The 26,109-nt window shown below is 45.7% G+C and overlaps 1 pseudogene; it reads right to left on the minus strand.

Annotated features, from left to right (window-relative positions):
* LOC115113327 (uncharacterized) overlaps nt 1-26,109 on the minus strand; it is a 114,536-nt pseudogene that overhangs the window by 27,199 nt on the left and 61,228 nt on the right.

The raw sequence follows: 26,109 nt of genomic DNA on the forward strand, positions 1-26,109 counted from the left end.
TTACCATACCCGGTATGCTAGGTAGTTGCTACTTAAAGTCCCCAGGACATTCACAGTATTAGGCAAGACTGACTTCTCTTCTTGTGCACAAGACGCATGGAATAATCTACAATCCATGCTTCATCTAGATATGTTAGTGCCACTGAATGAATTTAAAATATTGATGGGAGACTGTTACAGAGGAGTGTAAATGCTTTGGGTCTCAATGGGCTTTTCCTGGTTAAATAAAGGTTAAATAAAATAAAAAATTAAAACAGGCAAAACCCTAGATGAAAACCTGGTTCAGTCTACTTTCCAACAGACACTCAGAGATAAATTCACCTTTCAGCAGGACAACAACCTAAAACACAATGCCAAATATACACTGGAGTTGCTTACGAAGACAACATTGAATGTTCCTGAGTGGCCTAGTTACTCTACTTAAATCTATGTCAAGACTTGAAAATGGCTGTCTAGCAATGATCAACAACCAACTTGACAGAGCTTGAATCATTTTTTAAATAACAATGTGCATTATTGTACAATCCAGATGTGCAAAACTCTTAAGAGACTTACCCAAAAAGACTCACAGCTGTAATCGCTGCCAAAGATGATTCTAACATGTATTGACTCAGGAGTGTAAATACTTCGGTAAATTACATTTTTCAGTATTTAATTTTGAATACAATTGCAAAATAAAATAAAAATATGTGCTCACTTTGTCATTATGGGGTATTGTGTGTAGATTGGTGATTTTTTAATATTTTTTATCCTTTTTGAATTCAGACTTTAACAACAAAATATGGAATAAGTCGAGGGGTATGAATACTTTCTGAAGGCACTGTGTGTCCCATACTTCAGTTTCTTGAGTTCTAGTACCAGTGCAACACACAAACAGCTGAATTTTACATCATGCTACCCCGTCATTACCCAAACTGTGAAAAACAAACCCCCAGACAGTATGTGTCTGTCTGTCTGTCTGGGGGGGCACATCCCTTTCCAGAAATCCTCTAATAACATAAATACATGAGATTCAGCAGTGGGATCATGTCCAGATCTGTGGGTGCTAATGACTTTAGTGTGTGTCAGGGAATTTTCTGCCATTGAAATCCTTGGGGCGGGCCTCCAAAGCAAGTCCAAACACTAAAAACATTTATCATTTTTTCCCCGTTCGGGATGGAAAAATGCTTTCAGTGTAAACTTAAAACGACTAAAACCAGATATAAATAAAGTATGTCGAAAAGATAATGGACCTATATAGATTTTTTACACTATAACCTTTGAACTATCATTCACCAAAATAAAAGTCAGGGAGAATTGATCATTCCAAAAACAATGGATTTAGCAGTATTGATTAGCATTATTGCTTGAACACAGCATTAGCCATGGCAAAACGCAAAGAATTGCAGGAAATTGGCTTTAAAAATGCTAAAATATATCTATACCACAAACATGCGTTGTTATTTTTTTCTTACATATTTTTTTTTTTTTTAAATGACAAAAATTCAGCTATACCAATTTTCCGACCACAGCCATTGCCACGCCCCCTGCCACACCCACCACCTAAGCCTCTTTTTAATCCAGAAAAAAAAACCCTGTGTGTGTTTAACTGAGATCATTTACGGTAGATTGAGTCGTGTGAATAACCCATCTGAGAAGAGTGCTGGGGATGGATCTCAGAGAGAGAGAGAGAGAGAGAGAGAGAGAGAGAGAGAGAGAGAGAGAGAGAGAGAGAGAGAGAGAGAGAGAGAGAGAGAGAGACTAAATCCAAAATGTGCTGCTGCTGTTTTTACTGGCTTGGTTGGAGCAGAGGAGCGGGGAGGGATTTACGAGTCTGGATGGATCAAACAGGCTGCCGCCAAGAGGCGCATGTGGAGAAAAGTCCCTCCTAACCCCCCACCCCCTCTATTCTCCTCCTTCCCACTTTCTCTGCCTCAGAGATGGGTTGGTTACATAGCGATGGGAATGTCCGCAGGAACTGCCCAATACATTTCTAGTTCCTACTTAGTGGATGATGCCAGTAAAAGTGAAAAAGGAGGATTGTTAACCTTCTCCACCCCCCACCCACAGGTGCCCGCCACTGTTCAAATTTATTTGACCATTTAGAGTAGAGAAATCTGTCATTTTTCTGTCATGAGTTCTGTCGTTTGAGGAATTTGCTCCCGCTCTCACTCCTACGCCTTGGCCCTCTGTGAGGAAAAATAGGGAATGGGAAAGCCAGAGAGAGAGTGAGGTAGAAAATAGGGAGGTAGAGAAGGACAGAGGGATGGGGCAGTGTTGGGCGGAGGCTGCAGTGTGTTTGTTATGCAAGGGTCCAGCGGGCCAGGCTGAATGCAGGCTTGTTTTAAAAAGTCGTAAACGTTTCCACTCCCGGGACATGTGTTGAGCACATGAACCAAAAACACACACAACATCCCCTCGCTCCCTTAACTGGGTCACAGGCACAATCCCCCATCTGTCAGAGGCTCGCCTTTGGTTTCGCATTCTTCCATTGTGGAGACCCCCCCAACCCACAAACAAAACACACACACGCACCCACCTTACACAATGCTTCCCTAAAACACCCTTGCCACAGACCAATCAACACTTCTGTGAACAATTAGTACAAATGGAGGACGGTGGGACAGGGACAGGCGTCAGTAGTTAGTTCTAAATTCATACTTACATTCTTTCGAAAATGGAGAGGTCATCACTACGTGATAGAAGTGAACTCTCCAGATCAGAGAGAAAAGCCAGACAGTGTTTTATGGCACAACATTTACCAGGTGATAGGAATCACCCCCAGAAAAAGGTCAAAGTTTGCGGATGTTTTTCTAAACTAAACCTCATTTTACTGATATATTTACTCCGGGGGTTTCTTATGTCCCTCCCTCCACCCATATCAAACCAATCCAAATATGTAGGTAACTCTACAACCTGGACTCAAATCAATCAAATAAGCACTTTTCCATCGTCTTGCCTAATAAAGGCAGTGCAACACGTCAGTTGTGTGTCTGGTTTACTTACCTCCGACAGGAGCAGCCAGCGGGACCCCCAGCACGTCCGCACGCGGCCCCCAGCACGTCCGCACGCGGCCCCCAGCACGTCCGCACGCGGCCCCCAGCACATCCGCACGCGGCCCCCGGGTCACTAAAGAAAAAGAGGATGACGGAAGGAAGGAGAGAAGACACAGAACAATCAGGTTTCACTGTTCCTTGACTTGAGGCATAATAGCTGCTTATTCACAGATTACATTTACATTACATTTAAGTCATTTAGCAGACGCTCTTATCCAGAGCGACTTACAAATTGGTGCGTTCACCTTATGACATCCAGTGGAACAGTAGTGCATCTAAATCTTTTAGGGGGGTGAGAAGGATTACTTTATCCTATCCTAGGTATTCCTTAAAGAGGTGGGGTTTCAGGTGTCTCCGGAAGGTGGTGATTGACTCCGCTGTCCTGGCGTCGTGAGGGAGTTTGTTCCACCATTGGGGGCCAGAGCAGCGAACAGTTTTGACTGGGCTGAGCGGGAACTGTACTTCCTCAGTGGTAGGGAGGCGAGCAGGCCAGAGGTGGATGAACGCAGTGCCCTTGTTTGGGTGTAGGGCCTGATCAGAGCCTGGAGGTACTGAGGTGCCGTTCCCCTCACAGCTCATAGGCAAGCACCAAGCGGATGCGAGCTTCAACTGGAAGCCAGTGGAGAGAGCGGAGGACGGGGTGATGAGAGAACTTGGGAAGGTTGAACACCAGACGGGCTGCGGCGTTCTGGATGAGTTGTAGGGGTTTAATGGCACAGGCAGGGAGCCCAGCCAACAGCGAGTTGCAGTAATCCAGACGGGAGATGACAAGTGCCTGGATTAGGACCTGCGCCGCTTCCTGTGTGAGGCAGGGTCGTACTCTGCGGATGTTGTAGAGCATGAACCTACAGGAACGGGCCACCGCCTTGATGTTAGTTGAGAACGACAGGGTGTTGTCCAGGATCACGCCAAGGTTCTTAGCGCTCTGGGAGGAGGACACAATGCAGATAACGTAACGATACTGTCCATACATACAGTAACGATACTGTCCATACATACAGTAACGATACTGTCCATACATACAGTAACGATACTGTTCATACATACAGTAACGATACTGTCCATACATACAGTAACGATACTGTCCATACATACAGTAACAATACATGAAAATTGTCAATACATACAGTAACAAACTGTCAATACATACAGTGTCAATACATGGATGGTCATCTGTTGACACAAGTCACAATAGTCAGTTGTCTGTACCAAGGTAAACTTTAGCACTGAGCACTATTGTTATATGGATAACACATCCATAATGGTTACTATCTGATCAATAAATGGATCACCAGTTCTCAGATAACAGGGTGAACAAGAGGGTGAAGAATCCAAGGATAGACCCGCTATTCAGGCGGTCACATGGGATGCCATCAGGCATACACAGTCCCATACTCGCATGGTGTGCATGTGTGTGTGTGTGTGTAATGTCTGTGAGTCACCATAGAGAAGAGAGACTTTTGTAAATATTTATTAATGTAAGTGTGTGTATATCCAAGAGACACTAGAGCTGCTTGTGTGGTCGTGTGAGCTCGTCAAACGTGTGACGACAGCACTGTAAAAGCCGAAAAGCGTGTGTGTGAAAACAATGGGAACAGTGTTCGAGGTTGACGTCACATTTTCATCACTAGGATTCGGATATTAACAACACGCACACACACACACACACACACACACCATGGGAAGAGGAGTGTGTGGTGGGGAGAGTGTAGATTTAGTGAGAACAGATTTGTCCAGGGATGCGCCTCAGCCCAACCCAACCTGGCTGTGCCAACACTGAGGCTTCCTTGAAGAACCTAAACCCTCAGATCTCAGGCCAAACAATGCACTCGCTAGGAGTAGCAGCCATATATGAAGACACTGGTATGGTGCTGGAGATGATGAAAATGAAGGTAAAACAAGCTGTGTTGGTTTAGGGCTCCTCTCCCTCTGTAACCAACGTTGAATACACTGCGAGAGCAGGCAGACATCTTGAGGGTCAGCAGTCTTATGCTGACTCATACTAGCATATGGAAACTCTAGTGACCACCAAGCCTAAACAGTTGGACGTAAACAACTGACTCGGGCTAGAATTCAACCGTTGTGCATATTGTGCACTTACACATTGACATCAATGGAATTTTCTTAATTGGATATTGATGCAAAGTCACATTTGTCCTAAATCCCAACTATGTGGAGAACTGTAGATTATTGGGGTGTCTACTTTATGTGCACTTAGAAGAGTTGTTTGCAAAGTATTTTTCCCATTTTACAATGCCCAAACTGCATTCACTTGTTAGCCTAGGTGATGGATACTTCAAAATGAGCTCTGTTTTGGACTGCCTTTTGAACTGTTTCTACCTGGGGCAAGAGACTGGGTGATATGGCCTAAAAATAAAATATCTAGATTTTTTTCAAATTTGTGTGAGATTCACAAGATATATACAGTACCAGCCAAAGGTTTGGACACACCTACTCATTCCAGGGTTTTTCTTTATTTGTACTATTATCTACATTTTAGAAAAATAGGGAAGACATCAAAACTATGAAATAACAAATATGGAATCATGTAGTAACCAAAAAAAAAAGTGTTAAACAAATCAAAATATATATTTCATATTTGAGATTCTTCAAAGTAGCCACCCTTTGCCTTGATGACAGCTTTGCGCACTCTTGGCATTCTCTCAACCAGCTTGATGAGGTAGTCACCTGGAGTGCATTTAAATTAACAAGTGTGCCTTGTTAAAAGTACATTTGTGGAATTACTTTCCTTCTTAATGTGTTTGAGCCAAATCAGTTATGTTCTGACAAGGTAGGGGTGGTATACAGAAGATAGACCTATTTGGTAAAATAACAAGTCCATATTATGGCAAAAACAGCTCAAATAAGCAAAGAGAAACAACAGTCCATCATTACTTGAAGGTCAGTCAATCAGGAAAATGTCAAGAACTGAAATTTTCTTCAAGTGCAGTCGCAAAAACCATCTGGTGGAAATCTGTCCTTTGGTCTGATGAGTCCAAATGAGATGTTTGGTTCCAACCACCATGTCCTTGTGAGACACACAGCAGGTGAACAGATGATCTCTGCATGTGTGGTTTCCACCCTGAAGCATGGAGGACGAGGTGTGATGGTGTGGGGGTGTGTTGCTGGTGATACTGTCAGTGACTTATTTACAATTCAAGGCACATTTAACCAGCATGGTTACCACAGCGATAGGCAATCTCATCTGGTTTGAGCTTTGTGTGATTGTCAACCAGTGTGTCTGTAGTGCCGCCTCAAGCACTGAGATGCCTTAGACCGTGGCGGCACTTGGGAGATCATCAGACCTTAACTCAATTGAGATGGTTTCGTCTTAGTAGGACATTTGTTTTTCAACAGGACAATGACCCAACACACATCCAGGCTATGTAAGTGCTATTTCACCAAGAAGGAGAGTGACGGAGTGCTGCATCAGAAGACCTGTGCGACACAAACAACACAGAGTTAAACATGGAATAAACAAACATACAGCCAATAACACAATAGAGAAAAAGTCTATATACAGTGTATGCAAATGAGGTAAGATAAGGGAGGTAGGCAATAAATAGGCCATAGTGGCGTAATAATTACAATTTAGCAATTAAACACAAGTGATAGATGTGCAAAAGATGAATGTGCAAGTAGATACTGGGGTGTAAAGGAGCAAAAAAATAAATACATAATAAATATGGGTATGAGGTAGTATGGGGATGAGGAGCTGCTCTGAGCATGCATTTAGTTTTACTTGCATTTAAAGAGCAGTTGGATGTCAGGAAGGAGAGTTGTATGGCATTGAAGCTTGTCTGGAGGTTAGTTAACACAGTGTCCAAAGAAGGGCCAGAAGTATACAGATTGTTGTCGTCTGCGTAGAGGTGGATCAGAGAATCACCAGCAGCAAGAGCGACATCATTGATATATACAGAGAAAAGAGACGGCCTGAGAATTGAACCCTGTGGTACCCCCATAGAGACTGCCAGAGGTCCGGACAACAGGCCCTCCGATTTGACACACTGAACTCTGTCTGAGAAGTAGTTGGTGAACCAGGCAAGGCAGTCATTTGAGAAACAAGGCTGATGAGTCTACCGATAAGAATGTGGTGATTGACAGAGTCGAAAGCCTTGGCCAAGTCGATGAATACAGCTGCACAGTATCGTCTCTTATCGATGGCGGTTATGATGGTTTGGGATGAGTTGGACCGCAGAGAAGGAAAAGCAGCCAACGAGTGCTCAGCATATGTGGGAACTCCTTCAAAACTGTTGGAAAAGCATTGCTCATGAAGCTGGTTAAGAGAATGCCAAGAGTGTGCAAAGCTGTCATCAAGGCAAAGGGTTGCTACTTTGAAGAATCTCAAATATAAAATATATATTGATTTGTTTAACACTTTTTTGGTTACTACATGATTCCAAATGTGTTATTTCATATTTCATTCACTATTTTTCTACAATGTATAATATAGTAAAAATAAAGAAAACCCCATGAATGAGTAGCTGTGCCCAAACCTTTGACTGGTACTGTACATGACCACAAGTATGTGGACACCTGCTCGTCGAACAGCTCATTAAAAAATCATGGTCATTAATATAGAGTTGGTCCCCCTTTGCTGCTATATAACAGCCTCGGCTCTTGTGGGGAGGCTTTTTAAATTAGATGTTGGAAGATTGCTGTGGGGACTTGCTTCCATTCAGCCACAAGAGCATTAGTGAGGTCGGCACTGATTTTGGGCGATTAGGCCTGGCTCGCAGTCTGCATTACAATTCATCCCAAAGGTGTTCAATGAGGTTCTTCCACACCGATCTCGACAAAACATTTCTGTATGGACCTCGCTTTGTGCAATGTCATTGTCTGAAACAGTAAAGAGCCTTCAAAACTATTGCCACAAAGTAGGAAGCACAGAATCATCAAGAATGTTGTTGTATGATGTAGTGTCCCTTTACTTGAACTAAGGGGCCTAGCCCGAACCACGAACCCGAACCATTCCTCCTCTACCAAACTTTACAGTTGGCACTATGCATTCAGGCAGGTAGTTTTTTCCTAGCATCCGCCAAAACCAGACTCGTCCTTCGGACTGCCACATGGTGAGTGTGATTCATCACTTCAGAGAACGCGTTTCCACTGCTCCAGAGTCCACTGTCGGCAAGTTTTACACCTCTCCAGCTGACGCTTGGCAATGCACATGGTGATCTTAGGATTGTGTGCAGCTGCACGGCCATGGAAACTTTTTCCATGAAGCTCCTGACGAACAGTTCTTGTGCTGACGTTGCTTCAAGAGGCAGTTTTGAACTCGGTAGTGAGTGTTGCAACCAAGGACAGATGATTATTATGCGCTATGCGCAAAGCGCTTCAGCACTCGGCGGTCCCGTTCTGTGAGCTTGTGTGGCCTACCACGTCACGGGTGAGCCGTTGATGCGCCTAGACGTTTCCACTTCACAATAACAACGCTTACAGTTGACCGGGGAAGCTCTAGCAGGCCAGACATTTGAGGAACTGACTTGTTGGAAAGGTGGCATCCTATGAAGGTGCCACGTTGAAAGTCACTGAGCTCTTCAGTAAGGCCAGTCTACTGCCTATGTTTGTCTATGGAGAATGCATGGCTGAGTGCTCAATTGTATACACCAGTCAGCAACGCGTGTGAATGAAATGGCCGAAACCACTAATTTGAAGGGGTGTCCACATACTTTTGGGAATATACACTGCATTCTGAAAACATTTAGACCCCTTGCTTGACATTCTCCATATTTTGCTACGTTACAGACTTATTCAAAAATGGATATAAAAAAATGATCTACACACAAAGGCCCACACAATACCCCATAATGACACTGCAAAAACAGGCCCAGGTTTGGGACAGGAAAGTATGTGGTAGGGGGTGGAGGTCGGTTCCATTGAAATGGAAGCCTGTGTGGGCCGTGGAGGGAAACAAGCCAAGGAGGGGATGGGCAGAAGAAAAAAGGAGTCTTTTCAATATCAGGAGTGGATGTCATGTGTGCATGTGTGTGTGTATGTACAGTGGGGCAAAAAAGTATTTAGTCAGCCACCAATTGTGCAAGTTCTCCCACTTAAAAAGATGAGAGAGGCCTGTAACTTTCATCATAGGTACACTTCAACTATGACAGACAAAATGAGAAAAGAAAAAATCCAGAAAATCACATTGTAGGATTTTTTATGAATTTATTTGCAAATTATGGTGGAAAATAAGTATTTGGTCAATAACAAAAGTGTATCAATAGTTTGTTATATACCCTTTGTTGGCAATGACAGAGGTCAAACATTTTCTGTAAGTCTTCACGGGGTTTTCACACACTGTTGCTGGTATTCCTCCATGCAGATCTCCTCTAGAGCAGTGATGTTTTGGGGCGGTTGCTGGGCAACATGGACTTTCAACTCCCTCCAAAGATTTTCTATGGGGTTGAGATCTGGAGACTGGCTAGGCCACTCCAAGACCTTGAAATGCTTCTTACGAAGCCACTCCTTCGTTGCCCGGGCGGTGTGTTTGGGATCATTGTCATGCTGAAAGACCCAGCCATGTTTCATCTTCAATGCCCTTGCTGATGGAAGGTTTTCACTCAAAATCTCACGATACATGGCCCCATTCATTCTTTCCTTTACACGGATCAGTCGTCCTGGTCCCTTTGCAGAGAAACAGCCCCAAAGCATGATGTTTCCACCCACATACTTCACAGTAGGTATGGTGTTCTTTGGATGCAACTCAGGATTCCTTGTCCTCCAAACACGACAAGATGAGTTTTTACCAAAAAGTTCTATTTTGGTTTCATCTGACCATATGACATTCTCCCAATCTTATTCTGGATCATCCAAATGCTCTCTAGCAAACTTCAGACGGGCCTGGACATGTACTGGCTTAAGCAGGGGGACACGTCTGGCACTGCAGGATTTGAGTCCCTGGCGGCGTAGTGTGTTACTGATGGTAGGCTTTGTTACTTTGGTCCCAGCTCTCTGCAGGTCATTCACTAGGTCCCCCCGTGTGGTTCTGGGATTTTTGCTCACCGTTCTTGTGATCATTTTGACCCCACGGGGTGAGATCTTGCGTGGAGCCCCAGATCGAGGGAGATTATCAGTGGTCTTGTATGTCTTCCATTTCCTAATAATTGCTCCCACAGTTGATTTCTTCAAACCAAGCTGCTTACCTATTGTAGATTCAGTCTTCCCAGCCTGGTGCAGGTCTACAATTTTGTTTCTGGTGTCCTTTGACAGCTCTTTAGTCTTGGCAATAGTGGAGTTTGGAGTGTGACTGTTTGAGGTTGTGGACAGGTGTCTTTTATACTGATAACAAGTTCAAACAGGTGCCATTAATACAGGTAACGAGTGGAGGACAGAGGAGCCTCTTAAAGAAGAAGTTACAGGTCTGTGAGAGCCAGAAATCTTGCTTGTTTGTAGGTGCCCAATACTTATTTTCCACCATCATTTGCAAATAAATAAATTTAAAATCCTACAATGTGATTTTCTGGATTTTTTTTCTCATTTTGTCAGTCATGAATGTAATGAAAGAAATAAAAGCTGAAATAAAATCACTCTACTATTATTCTTACATTTCACATTCTTAAAATAAAGTGGTGATCCTAACTGACCTAAGACAGGGATTTTTTACGAGGATTAAATGTAAGGAATTGTGAAAAACTGAATTGAAATGTATTTGGCTAAGGTGTATGTAAACTTCTGACTTTAACTGTACCTTATTTACATTAGTATTAATACCCTTTGCTACGAAACTTGAAATTGAGCTCAGGTGCATCCTGTTTCCATTGATCATCCTTGAGATATTTGTACATGTGCCTTTTAACCTGTGGTAAATTTAATTGATTGGACATGATTTTGAAAGGCAGACAGCTGTCTATATAAAGGTCCCACTGTTGATAGTGCTTGTCAGAGCAAAAACCAAGCCATGAGGTCAGGTCGAAGGAATGGTCCGTAGCGCTCCAAGATAGGATTATGTCGAGGCACAGGTCTGGGGAAGGGTACCAAAAATGTTCTGCAGCATTCAAGGTCCCCAAGAACACAGTGACCTCCAACATTCTTAAATGGAAGATGTTTAGAACCACCAAGACTCTTATTTAAACTGGCTGCACGGCCAAACTGAGTATTTGGGGGAAGGGCCTTGGTCAGGGTGGTGACCAAGAACCTGATGGTCACTCTGACAGAGCTCTGGAGTTCCTCCTTGGAGATGGGAGAACCTTCCAGAAGGACAACCATCTCTGCAGCACTCTACCAATCAGGCCTTTATGGTAAAGGCCTGACATGATGACTCCTTGCTGTCCCCAGTCCACCTGACTGTGCTGCTGCTCCAGTTTCAACTGTTCTGCCCTATTATTATTCGACCATTCTGGTCATTTATGAACATTTGAACATCTTGGCCATGTTTTGTTATAATCTCCACCCGGCACAGCCAGAAGAGGACTGGCCACCCCACATAGCCTGGTTCCTCTCTAGGTTTCTTCCTAGGTTTTGGCCTTTCTAGGGAGTTTTTCCTAGCCGCCGTGCTTCTACACCTGTATTGCTTGCTGTTTGGGGTTTTAGGCTGGGTTTCTGTACAGCACTTTGAGATATCAGCTGATGTACGAAGGGCTATATAAATCAATTTGATTTGATTTAAAGTGGTCAGACAGAAGCCACTTCTCAGTAAAAGGCACATGACAGTCGGCTTGGATATTGCCAAAAGGCACCTAAAGACTCTCAGACCACGAGAAACAAGATTCTCTCTGGTCTGATGAAACCAAGATTGAACACTTTGGCCTGAATGCCAACCGTCAACGTCTGGAGGAAACCTGGCACCATCCCTACGGTGAAGCATGGTGGTGGCAGCATCATGCTGTGGGGATGTTTTTCAGCGGCAGGGACTGGGAGTCTAGTCAGGATCCAGGGAAAATTGAATGGAGCAAAGTACAGTGAGATCCTTAATGAAAAACTGCTCCAGAGAACTCAGGACCTCAGACTGATGCGAAGATTCACCTGCAAACAGGACAATAAGCACACAGCGAAGACAACAAAGGAGTGGCTGTGGGACAAGTATCAATGTCCTTCAGTGGCCCAGCCAGAGCCCAGACTTGACCCGATTGAACATCTCTGCAGAGGCCTGAAAATAGCTGTGCAGCAATGCTCCCCATCCAACATGACAGAGCTTGAGAGGATTAGCAGAGAAGAATGGGAGAAACTCCCCTAATACAGGCGTGCCAAGCTTATAGCGTCATACCCAAGAAGACTTGATGCTGTAATAACTGACAAAGGTGGTTCAACAAAGTACTGAGTATGTAAATGTGATGTCATATATTTGAAATATCTAAATTAGCAACAACAACAAAAAATCTAAAAACCTGTTTTTGCTTTGTCATTATGGGGTATTGTGTGTATATTGACGAGGGAAAAAAAATGGAATACATTTTAGAATAAGGCTGTAGCGCAACAAAACGTGGTAAAAGTCTAGGGGTCTGAACACTTTCCGAAGGCACTGTATGCGTCCATAAGTGTGAGTGAGTGAGAAATTACCTGGAGGCGAGCTACAGTCGTGGTTGGAGTGCTTTGCTGATGTCACTTCCTGCCGCCTGGGGTCTGTGTGGTCGTCTGTGGTACCTGCTGCGTTCCTACCACACACACACACACACGTTGTTTCAACTGGTTTAATAATAACTGTGTGTGTATCTGAATTACTGAGGAGTGAACTGCTGTGAGTTTGACTAGGCAAACAATCGCTGAGGTTCGTAGACAAACAAAGTAAAGTAGTTTACGTTGGCTGATGATGAACAGTCTGAAAAAAGTTGCGCGGTTACCAAAGTGGCTGTTTGGGACCAAGAAAGGTATAAACACAATGATGTGAGAATATTCTTTCCACGTATATTATAAAATGGCCTAATGATTATTATATTATTCAGCGGAGATATTGCAGATGCTATAATGGAGGCCAGATATTCTGAGGCTAGGTCAGATGCAGTGTATTCTGAGGCAGTGTACTCAAGACTCCTCGGTCCTGTAGTCCGTGTTCTCTTGTGTATTCTGGGCCATAGTAAGTATACTCTTTAGCTGAGCTACGGCCACAGTGGAGGAAGCCATTCATTACACCATGCAGGGTAGGCAACGGGGGAAAACCAAGCCGACCAGGGCCACCACGTAGCACCAGCCCTGGGTCACCGAGCCCTGCTCACCCCCCCTGTACCAGCCACCCTCCACACCCTCCCAGCCAACACCCACTTGCTCTCACAAACAGCATCCACCACACCCCTCCCTTCTCCATCGTTCCCTGCCCCCTCGACGATTCAGACTGGGAAGTCCCTAGTGGGAGTCTCAACCGGCTTAATCCGGCCTTGCTTGAAGGAAAAGGGAATATTTATAGAACCCAAAACCGTCCTCCAAAAAGCATGACATGGAGCAAAAAAAACAGAGGCGGGACGAGAAGAGAGATGGGACAAGACGGAGCTAAAATAAAGATGCCACAGTTAGAGGAGATCCACAAAGCAGAAGGAAAGGGTCATGGTCCAGACGTTTTAACCCTGGGAGGAGAAGGTAAAATGGGTTGAGAGGTCACGGTTGTGTCCCTGTCTGGAGATGGAGCAGTGGGGGAGGGGACCAGGGTTTTTGACCTGTGCTGTTTTGACGAAGGGCACCACCTGCTTTGGGGAAACTTATGAGAACGGTTTGGCAACGTTTGAGCTACATACGAAACAAATCAAACCGTCTTTGTACGGGTCGTTTTTGAGCGAGGCGTTTTTACAGTCGGTGTTGAGTGTGTGTTGTGTGAGTGTGTCACATTTAGCCTGGTAAAAATAGTGGTGGTGTGTGAGGGCTGTTATCAGGCTGCAGTCACTCCCACATCCACGACCAGGGACTGACCACAGGGCACGGCTAGACGCGCACGGCTAGACGCGCACAGGTACACGCGCACAGGCACACAGAATAGTGCACCCAAACGCAAGAAACCACCAGAAACACACATGCACAACACACAAACCCTTGAACAAGACACTTACACAAAAATACAAACAAATAAGCACAAACTCAAATACATTTGCTACATTTACACCTAAGCATGAGCATCCAAAGATACAAACACGCAAACAATTCAGAACTACTGATAGACATGGTCCTACACACACACACACACACACAGACACGCCCTGTGGCATGTGTGAACAATGACATCTTCAATCTTTACCCGTCACGGAGTTGTGGAGCTCAACTGCACCCCAGGGACTTGCTTGTTATTGCCACTGTGCAGACGAGGGAGAGAAGCATGACCAGTGTGTGTCTGCGTGCGTGTGTGTGTGTGTGTGTGTGTGTGTGTGTGTGTTTGTTATGTGAACGATCTGAGCAGACAGAAAGCAGCTAGGGTTGTTGTATTAGAACAGTGAGCCAGAGAGAACATGGAGGAGTGGTGACCTTCTGTGTCCTCTTTCATTACGCTTACTATACTAGTACTACTCACCCTAACTAACTTAAGCCTGGTCCCACATCAGTTTGTGCTGTACTAGTACTACTCTCTACAGACCCTTTCTAGCTATAGCCTGGTCCCAGATCTGTTTATGCTGTACTATTACTACTCTCTACAGACCCTGTTTAGCTCAAACTTGTCCCCAGATCTGTTTGTGCTGTACTAGTACTACGCTCTACAGACCCTGGCTGAGTTCAAGAGTTTTGTAGGAGTGTTGTATGGCGTTGAAGCTCGTTTGGAGGTTTGTTAACACAGATCGAGATTTTACATTTATATTTTAGTCGTCATTTAGCATACGCTCTTATTCAGAGCGATTTACAGGAGTAGTTAAGGTACAGTGCCTTGCTCAAGGGCACGTCGACAGATTCTTTACCTAATCGGCTTGGGGATTCGAACCAGCGACCTTTCGGTTACTGGCCCAATGCTCTTAACAGCTTGGCAGATACAAGTAACTCCTAAAATTATGGAAACATTTGAGTAAATGGGGGATACAAAGTATATTGAAAGCAGGTCCTTCCACACAGATGTGGATACTGAGTTAATTAAGCAATTAACATCCCATCATGCTTAGGGTCATGTATAAAAATGCTGGGCAGGCCCTTATTTTGGCTACCATGGTTGTGCCCTCATAGGATGACAATGCCCTCATCCACAGGGCACGAGTGGTCACAGAATTGATGAGCACAAAAACGATGTAAACCATATGCCATGGCTGTCTCAGTCACCAGATCTCAACCCAATTGAACACTTATGGGAGGTTCTGGAGCGGCGCCTGAGACAGCGTTTTCCACCACCATCAACAAAACACCAAATTTAGGAAATTCTCGAAGAATAGCATCTCATCCCTCCAATAGAGTTTCAGACACTGTTAGAATCTACGCAAAGGTGCATTGAAGCTGTTCTGGCTCGTGGTGGCCCAAAACCCTATTAAGACACTTTATGTTGGCGTTTCCTTTATTTTGGCACTTACATACAGCTACAATGCTGTTTAGGTCACGAACCCTTCCTCCAAACACGTAAGAAAGAAAAAAAGTGTGTCCATGGGCAAGTCTACTGTACAACTCCTGATTTGTGTTGTGGAAATACACAAAGGATTAATTCCTCACCGCGTGACCTAAAACGCTACTGACCAACGCTATGCATGCTGGATAGACAGGCCTGGTGCGTGTCGGGTGCGGGCGTCGGGTTCTGTTAGTGCTGGTCCATCTGTTCCCTTGTTAGGCCGGTCCAGGGGAAGCCCGGGGAGGTTGTGTCAACAGAACTTATCGGGTGGACCGGGACAGTATTGGCTAGCACTGTGTTTGGTGGTGCTTTAACCAAAGAGCCATCTCTAATAACTCTAACCTCGGTCTGCTGATGCATGACGCTCTGGGGATGGTCTCCTGGGGACGCTGAAGGTCACACAGCTAGGGGTGTGGGAGAGAGAGCTGGGAAGACTATGTCAGTGTACAGGGAATGTGTACTGTCTACGCGCCCTGTTAATGGATGTGAAAAGGGGCATTCTGGATAGCAACAGAAGCTAAGTTAAAATCAGCAAATTAAAGCTAGGAAGGTTTTTCCCAATAGGGCAGAGACAGCCACATCTGCAACCTGTTACACACACACACACACACACACACACACACACACACACACACACACACACACACACACACAACTGACTCCCGGACAGTGGCCGTAACACATTAACATACATTAGCCATCCCCTGCAGCTGAACACACTGTCCTCATCAACTTCAGCATAAACAGGGCCTCAGTATGATGTGCGCATACACACTATCTCCTCTATCTAGTGGGCCCTGGGTGATGCTCCAGTCCACACGTACACTCTGTCTATTTTGGTCTCTCCTCTATACTCTACAGTGTTTACAACCAGAACGTTTGCGTACAAAACCCAGGGCTCACCACAACAACCCTCCCCCTCTTGGCTACCCCCAGCCAAGAGTTCCTCCAGATCTCGCCCCAGCGTCTCCAAACACTCCCGTTTATCTGTGGTCCATCAGGGGAAAGACACCCCTCCGTATTCAGATTGAACGGGCGGGACCTGACACGCTGCCCGGTCTATCTGTGGTGGATCGTCTAAAGTAAACAAGTACACTGATGCAAGGGCCCTTATACGCACAGGCATGCATGCACATACCACACACACACACACACACACACACATTAGGGATGGGCATTTGAAAGAATGTCTGTGTTCAAGTACTCTCGTCAACAAAGAATCTTGAGTTCTCGCAATGTTAGTGTGAAATGAGGCGGAGAGCAAAATAAAGTTTGCAGTATGCTATCCATTTTTCCAATTAAGCCTACTGGTTGTTTTGAAAATGAGACTTCCTCCCCACATTTAACCTGCTACATGAATAAAAAAGAAGCAATCTAATACAAACCTTGAATCGAGTACTCCAGCCCATCCCCAACACTCACTACTCCAGCCCATCCCCAACACTCACTACTCCAGCCCATCCCCAGCACTCACTACTCCAGCCCATCCCCAGCACTCACTACTCCAGCCCATCCCCAGCACTCACTACTCCAGCCCATCCCCAACACTCACTATACTATGACTTGCCTGTCCTCTCTCCCTAGGATATTCGCTATACTTGACTTGAGTGGGTTGAATCACTGACGTGATCTTCCTGTCTGGTTTTGCAACCCCACAAGGCTCGTGCGGTGGAGGAGATCTTCGTGGGCTATACTCAGCCTTGTCTCAGAGTAGTAAGTTGGTGATTTGTTGATATCCCTTTCCTGGTGTGGGGGCTGTGCTTTGGCAAAGTGGGTGGAGTTATATCCTGCTTGGTTGGCCCTGTCTGGGGGTAAGTTTGGATGGGGCAACAGTGTCCCCAGACCCCCAAGTCTCAGTCCCCAGTATCTATGCTGTAATAGTCTATGTCCCAGGGGGCTAGGGTGGGTCTGTCCCATTTGGTATAATTCTCTTGTCTTATCTGGTGTCCTGTGTGATCTCAGGAATGCTCCCTCTAATTCTCCTCTCCCAGAGAACATGAGCCCTAGGGCCAAGCCACAGAACTACCTGGCCTGACGACTCCTGGCTGTCCCCGCCCCAGTCCACCTGGTCGTGTTGCTGATCCAGTTTCTGCTGTGGTTATGGAACCTGTTCACCAGATGTGCCCCTCTCTCTTTCTCGCTCACTCCCTCTGGCCTTAAATGGCCATGTCCTCTTATAATCTTCACCCGACAGAGCCAGAAGAGGAATGGCCACCCTTCGGGTCCTTCTTCCTCTATAGGTTTCTTCCCAAGTTCCTGCCTTTCTAGGGATTTTTTCATAGCCACCGTGCTTCTACATCTGCATTGCTTGCTCTTTGGGGTCTTTGGTGTTTTAGGCTGGGTCTCTGTATCGCACTTTGTGACAACTGCTGTTGTAAAAAGTGCTTTAGAAATATGATTGATTGACAATAGACAATAATACGGTAGACAGAGGTGGAGAGAGTGTGAGGGCTGAGGAAATTAAATTATTTTGAGGAAACACCGGTTGCAAGCTTTGGCTCTACTGTAACACCCCATGGAGTATACACGCATCACGTGGATCTTACACCCATCTTATCCTCCCTGTATGTTCTCAAAGTGGTCGTCTCTATTTCTCTCCTCTCTCGACCCTCCCTCCCTCTCGATCTCTCTCTCTCCTCCCTGGCCACAGAGACACGGCTCTCCTGTCATCCTCAACTCCCAGAGAGAGAGGGGCATCTGTGAAAACTCCATACACATGGCCACCATGACCGGAAATAAAATAAACCCTGCTCTCACAAAGCCACCCGTAAGCCTCTGCGAGGCCATCTCTCCATCTCTCCTTTTCTGGCTCCCTCCCTCCCTCCATCTCTTTCTTTACTTATTTTGTATGCTCCTACTCACTGTATACTCTTTCCTTCTCGCCCTGTCTCCAGCGCTCTCGCCCCATTCCTCTCCCTCTATCCCACAGACCTCCCTGAAACATAGTGGTTTCTTGTCTTAAATACTGGCTATCAAATCATAACTGTCAGATCATGGAAGGAAAATACAAAACAAAGCTATTAATTCCTCCCCATGACACTAACACCCCTGATTTGGGCCAAGCTGTCCCATTATGAGTGGACTGTAGCAATGTCTCATTAGTATGTGTTGATATTACTGTGTGAGTGTTCACTTGTTGTTAGAGTGTGTTGACAATACTAAATCTGTATTTACCCTGGACTGTCACAGTGTGATACTGGGGTTGATGGGATGTGCACTGTGTGTTGACAGGATATGTTGAGAGCTGTGTCTGCGAGTGTGTGTTGAGACTGTGCATACTGTGTCAGAAAGTGTGTACGCATGCAAATGTGTGTGCGTTGCGACAGTGCATTCTTTTTCAGTGTGTGTTGCCAGTATTATAGAATGGAATGGGTTCTAGACCTGGAATAGGGTTCCGTGGATGTGATGGCTAACCGATCCCTGGGTTCTAGGTCCGGGTTCCAGAGGCAGGTCCTCCGAAAGGGTCTGGAGGGTGGAGGTGGACCTGGGTTACCATGATGAACGGGGCCAGGGACCGGGCAGCCATCTCAAGGGTCTGGTAGACCACAGAACAACCACACCTGGAACACACAAACAGACAACGCAGGTTAGAGAAGAGGGATTCTAGAAAATACAAATGTATTGGTTGCATACACATTTAGAGTCAACAACGCAGCCACTGCCAGCTAGCCTACCTCAGCAGTACTGTATCATTTTAATCATTTTAGTCAATTAGATTCTTGCTACGTAAGCTTAACTTTCTGAACATTCGAGACGTGTAGTCCACTTGTCATTCCAATCTCCTTTGCATTAGCGTAGCCTCTTCTCTAGCCTGTCAACTATGTGTCTGTCTATCCCTGTTCTCTCCTCTCTGCACAGACCATACAAACGCTCCACACCGCGTGGCCACGGCCACCCTAATCTGGTGGTCCCAGCGCGCACGACCCACGTGGAGTTCCAGGTCTCCGGTAGCCTCTGGAACTGCCGATCTGCGGCCAACAAGGCAGAGTTCATCTCAGCCTATGCCTCCCTCCAGTCCCTCGACTTCTTGGCACTGACGGAAACATGGATCACCACAGACAACACCGCTACTCCTACTGCTCTCTCTTCGTCCGCCCACGTGTTCTCGCACACCCCGAGAGCTTCTGGTCAGCGGGGTGGTGGCACCGGGATCCTCATCTCTCCCAAGTGGTCATTCTCTCTTTCTCCCCTTACCCATCTGTCTATCGCCTCCTTTGAATTCCATGCTGTCACAGTTACCAGCCCTTTCAAGCTTAACATCCTTATCATTTATCGCCCTCCAGGTTCCCTCGGAGAGTTCATCAATGAGCTTGATGCCTTGATAAGCTCCTTTCCTGAGGACGGCTCACCTCTCACAGTTCTGGGCGACTTTAACCTCCCCACGTCTACCTTTGACTCATTCCTCTCTGCCTCCTTCTTTCCACTCCTCTCCTCTTTTGACCTCACCCTCTCACCTTCCCCCTACTCACAAGGCAGGCAATACGCTCGACCTCATCTTTACTAGATGCTGTTCTTCCACTAACCTCATTGCAACTCCCTCCAAGTCTCCGACCACTACCTTGTATCCTTTTCCCTCTCGCTCTCATCCAACACTTCCCACACTGCCCCTACTCGGATGGTATCGCGCCGTCCCAACCTTCGCTCTCTCTCCCCCGCTACTCTCTCCTCTTCCATCCTATCATCTCTTCCCTCTGCTCAAACCTTCTCCAACCGATCTCCTGATTCTGCCTCCTCAACCCTCCTCTCCTCCCTTTCTGCATCCTTTGACTCTCTATGTCCCCTATCCTCCAGGCCGGCTCAGTCCTCCCCTCCCGCTCCGTGGCTCGACGACTCATTGCGAGCTCACAGAACAGGGCTCCGGGCAGCCGAGCGGAAATGGAGGAAAACTCGCCTCCCTGCGGACCTGGCATCCTTTCACTCCCTCCTCTCTACATTTTCCTCCTCTGTCTCTGCTGCTAAAGCCACTTTCTACCACTCTAAATTCCAAGCATCTGCCTCTAACCCTAGGAAGCTCTTTGCCACCTTCTCCTCCCTCCTGAATCCCCCTCCTCCTCCTCCCTCTCTGCAGATGACTTCGTCAACCATTTTGAAAAGAAGGTCGACGACATCCGATCCTCGCTTGCTAAGTCAAACGACACCGCTGGTTCTGCTCACACTGCCCTACCCTGTGCTCTGACCTCTTTCTCCCCTCTCTCTCCAGATGACATCTCGCGTCTTGTGACGGCCGGCCGCCCAACAACCTGCCCTCTTGACCCTATCCCCTCCTCTCTTCTCCAGACCATTTCCGGTGACCTTCTCCCTTACCTCACCTCGCTCATCAACTCATCCCTGACCGCTGGCTACGTCCCTCCCGTCTTCAAGAGAGCGAGAGTTGCACCCCTTCTGAAAAAACCTACACTCGATCCCTCCGATGTCAACAACTACAGACCAGTATCCCTTCTTTCTTTTCTCTCCAAAACTCTTGAACGTGCCGTCCTTGGCCAGCTCTCCCGCTATCTCTCTCAGAATGACCTTCTTGATCCAAATCAGTCAGGTTTCAATCAGTCATTCAACTGAGACTGCTCTTCTCTGTATCACGGAGGCACTCCGCACTGCTAAAGCTAACTCTCTCTCCTCTGCTCTCATCCTTCTAGACCTATCGGCTGCCTTCGATACTGTGAACCATCAGATCCTCCTCTCCACCCTCTCCGAGTTGGGCATCTCCGGCGTGGCCCATGCTTGGATTACGTCCTACCTGACAGGTCGCTCCTACCAGGTGGCGTGGCGAGAATCTGTCTCCTCACCACGCGCTCTCACCACTGGTGTCCCCCAGGGCTCTGTTCTAGGCCCTCTCCTATTCTCGCTATACACCAAGTCACTTGGCTCTGTCATAACCTCACATGGTCTCTCCTATCATTGCTATGCAGACGACACACAATTAATCTTCTCCTTTCCCCCTTCTGATGACCAGGTGGCGAATCGCATCTCTGCATGTCTGGCAGACATATCAGTGTGGATGACGGATCACCACCTCAAGCTGAACCTCGGCAAGACGGAGCTGCTCTTCCTCCCGGGAAGGACTGCCCGTTCCATGATCTCGCCATCACGGTTGACAACTCCATCGTGTCCTCCTCCCAGAGCGCTAAGAACCTTGGCGTGATCCTGGACAACACCCTGTCGTTCTCAACTAACATCAAGGCGGTGGCCCGTTCCTGTAGGTTCATGCTCTACAACATCCGCAGAGTACGACCCTGCCTCACACAGGAAGCGGCGCAGGTCCTAATCCAGGCACTTGTCATCTCCCGTCTGGATTACTGCAACTCGCTGTTGGCTGGGCTCCCTGCCTGTGCCATTAAACCCTACAACTCATCCAGAACGCCGCAGCCCGTCTGGTGTTCAACCTTCCCAAGTTCTCTCACGTCACCCCGCTCCTCCGCTCTCTCCACTGGCTTCCAGTTGAAGCTCGCATCCGCTACAAGACCATGGTGCTTGCCTACGGAGCTGTGAGGGGAACGGCACCTCAGTACCTCCAGGCTCTGATCAGGCCCTACACCCAAACAAGGGCACTGCGTTCATCCACCTCTGGCCTGCTCGCCTCCCTACCACTGAGGAAGTACAGTTCCCGCTCAGCCCAGTCAAAACTGTTCGCTGCTCTGGCCCCCCAATGGTGGAACAAACTCCCTCACGACGCCAGGACAGCGGAGTCAATCACCACCTTCCGGAGACACCTGAAACCCCACCTCTTTAAGGAATACCTAGGATAGGATAAAGTAATCCTTCTCACCCCCCTTAAAAGATTTAGATGCACTATTGTAAAGTGGCTGTTCCACTGGATGTCATAAGGTGAAAGCACCAATTTGTAAGTCGCTCTGGATAAGAGCGTCTGCTAAATGACTTAAATGTAAATGTAAATGTAGAAGATGTTATATTATATAACATATACACACAGTTGAAATCAGAAGTTTACATACACTTAGGTTGAGTCACGAAAACTCATTTCTCAACCACTCCACACATTTCTTGTTAACAAACCATAGTTTTGGCAAGTCGGTTAGGACATCTACTTTGTGCATGACAAGTCATTTTTCCAACAATTGTTTACATACAGATTATTTCACTTATAATTCTCTGTATCACAATTCCAGTGTGTCAAAAGTTTACATACACTAAGTTGACTGTGCCTTTAAACAGCTTGGAATATTCCAGGAAAGGATGTCATGGCTTTAGGAGCTTCTGATAGGCTAATTGACATCATTTGAGTCAATTGGAGGTGTACCTGTGGATGTATTTCAAGGCCTACCTTCAAACTCAGTGCCTCTTTGCTTGACATCATGGTGAAATCAAAAGACATCAGCCAAGACCTCAGAAAAATAATTGTAGACCTCCACAAGCTTGGTTCATCCTTGGGGGCAATTTCCAAAACGCCTGAAAGTACCACGTTAATTTGTAAAAACAACAGTACGCAAGAATAAACACCATGGGAACACGCAGCTGTCATACTGCTCAGGAAGGAGACGCATTCCGTCTCCTAGAGATGAACATACTTTGGTGCGAAAAGTGCAATCCCAGAACAGGATTGACCTTGTGAAGATGCTGGAGGAAACAGGTACAAAAGTATCTATATCCACAGTAAAACAAGTCCTATATCAACAAATCCTGAAAGGCCGCTCAGCAAGGAAGAAGCCACTGCTCCAAAACCACCATAAAAAAAGCCAGACTACGGTTTGCAACTGTACATGTGAACAAAGATCGTACTTTTTGGAAAAATGTCCTCTGGTCTGATGAAACAAATGTAACTGCTTGGCCAATGACCTTCGCTATGTTTGGAGGAAAAGGGGGAGGCTTGCAAGCCGAAGAACACCATCCCAACCATGACGCACAGAGGTGGCAGCATCATGTTGTGGGGTTGCTTTGCTGCAGGAGGGACTGGTGCACTTCACAAAATAGATGGCATCATGAGGTCGGAAAATTATGTGGATATATTGAAACGACATCTCAAGACATCAGTCAGGAAGTTAAAGCTTGGTAGCAAATCGGTCTTCCAAATGGACAATGACCCCAAGCATAGTTCCAAGAGGTCTGGATTTGGAGTCACACTCAAAATTAAAGTGGAAAACCACACTACAGGCTGATCCAACTTTGATGTAAGGTCCTTAAAACAAGTCAAAATGAGGCTCCACGAGGAGCCTGCGTGGCAGGCTGACTACCTGTTACGCGAGTGCAGCAAGAAGCCAAGGTAAGTTGCTAGCTAGCATAAAACTTATCTTATAAAAAACAAATCAACCTTAACATAATCACTAGTTAACTACACATGGTTGATGATATTACTAGTTTTTCTAGCGTGTCCTACATTGCATATAATCGATGCGGTGCCCGTTAATTTCTCATCAAATCACAGCCTACTTCTCCAAACGGGTGATGATTTAACAAGCGCATTCGTGAAAAAAGCACTGTCGTTGCACCAATGTGTACCTAACCATAAACATCAATGCCTTTCTTAAAATCAATACATAAGTATATATTTTTAAACCTGCATACTTCGTTAATATTGCCTGCTAACATGACTTTCTTTTAACTAGGGAAATTGTGTCCTCTTGCGTTCCGTGCAAGCAGAGTCAGGGTATTGCAGCAGTTTGGGCCACCTGGCTCGTTGCGAACTGTGTGAAGACCATTTATAATGTATATATAATTATGACATAACATTGAAGGTTGTACAATGTAACAGCAATATTTAGACTTAGGGATGCCACCTGTTCGATAAAATAAGGAACGGTTCCATATTTCACCGAAAGAATAAACGTTTTGTTTTCGAAATGATAGTTCATTAATATGGTCAAATCCGGAAACTCGTATTTCTGTGTTATTATGTTATAATTAAGTCTATGATTGATATTTGGAAACTATACTGTTTCACTGGCAATACTAAAGTGCATATAATAATCCAATAGTCAAAGGTATATGAAATACAAATGGTACAGAGATAAATAGTCCTATAATAACTAACTACAACCTAAAACTTCTTACCTGGGAATATTGAAGACTCGTGTTAAAAGGAACCATCAGCTTTCATATGTTCTCATGTTCTGAGCAAGGAACTTAAACGTTAGCTTTTTTACATGGCAGATACTGCACTTTTACTTTCTTCTCCAACACTGTGTTTTTGCAATATTTAAACCAAATTGAACATGTTTCATTATTTATTTGAGTCTAAATTGATTTTATTGATGTATTATATTAAGTTAAAATTGGTCCTCCAATAATCGGTATCGGCATTGAAACATTAGAATCGGTCGACCTCTAGTGCTCGCCTCCTGAATTGGACTAAAGTCGGACTCCGAATATCTCTTCTCCGCCGGTGGCGTCTTGGAACAGCCTCTGGGATAAGTGGAATTGCCTTGGGGGTTACGAACAAAGGATCCAATTTAGGGAAGTCGTATTTATGGTCAAAATGCTGGTGAGTTACAGCTGCTCTAATATCTAAAAGGTTCTTTCCAGCTGTATGTCAGAATGCAAAAAGTGTTCTGAGCTAATAATGTGAGAAATAACACTTTTTTTTTTTTAATACTGCAAAGTTGCTTAGGAGCCAGTCGACCATGTTTGTCGGCGTCATCTTGTCCTATGAAAGCCCGCACACCTACACAGCTTTGTTTTAGTGAAACTTCAGGACTGTTTGGAGTTTAAAAACATTTACCATTAGAAATCCTATATTCCCTAACCCCTAAAACTAAACCTAACCCTTAAGCTTAAAATTGCATTTGAACAAATTCAGGACCTGAAAAAAAGTTCTGACTTTTCAAAAAAAGTTGGTGTTTTTCTACCTTTTCAGGACATTCGGGTGAATTGTTAGAACATTGGGGTCCTGATAATGTAGGAAAACAAGAACACACACACACACAAACTTCCCTGTGTTTGGGTGAATAGTATATTGTAGGAGAACAACTTGTTCCAAAACTCCAAACAAATTAGTGGACTGATATCCGAGTCTGAATATACAGCACACCTAATCAAATAGTTATCAGGGAAGTAGGATGACCTTTCACCTACACACACACAGTCCTCTACTGTATTATACTGTACATGGAGGTGTAAGGGGACGTGATCACTGGTCAGTCACCCTTATTAACACCTGCTAAAATTAGCCTTGTTTACAAGTGACTGTCTGTTTGTCCCACTCTAATGTCACAACAAAACTGGCATGGAGGCAGAGTGGGTTGGACCTGGGTGAGATGTTTGAGGGAGGTGGGAATAAGGGCATTTTGGCTGACTGAGGACCGATTGATAGACTAACTAACTGACTAACAAAAGTTAATTTACATTAAGACAGAGAGACATTGTCACGCCCTGATCTGTTTCACCTGTCTTTGTGATTGTCTCCACCCACCTCCTACCAGTTCATCTTGTTTGTTAAGTCAACCAGCGTGTTTTTTCCCGGTCTCCTGTTTTTTCCTCTGAACCCGCCTGCCTGACCATACTGCCTGCCCTGACCTCGAGCCTGCCTGACCATACTGCCTGCCCTGACCTCGAGTCTGCCTGACCATACCGCCTGCCCTGACCTCAAGCCTGCCTGACCATACTGCCCGTCCTGACCTCGAGCCTGCCTGCCCATACTGCCTGCCCTGACCTCGAGCCTGCCTGCCCATACTGCCTGCCCTGACCTCGAGC

Source organism: Oncorhynchus nerka, linkage group LG28 (genome assembly GCF_034236695.1).
Source record: "Oncorhynchus nerka isolate Pitt River linkage group LG28, Oner_Uvic_2.0, whole genome shotgun sequence".
NCBI classification, from domain to species: Eukaryota; Metazoa; Chordata; class Actinopteri; order Salmoniformes; family Salmonidae; genus Oncorhynchus; species Oncorhynchus nerka.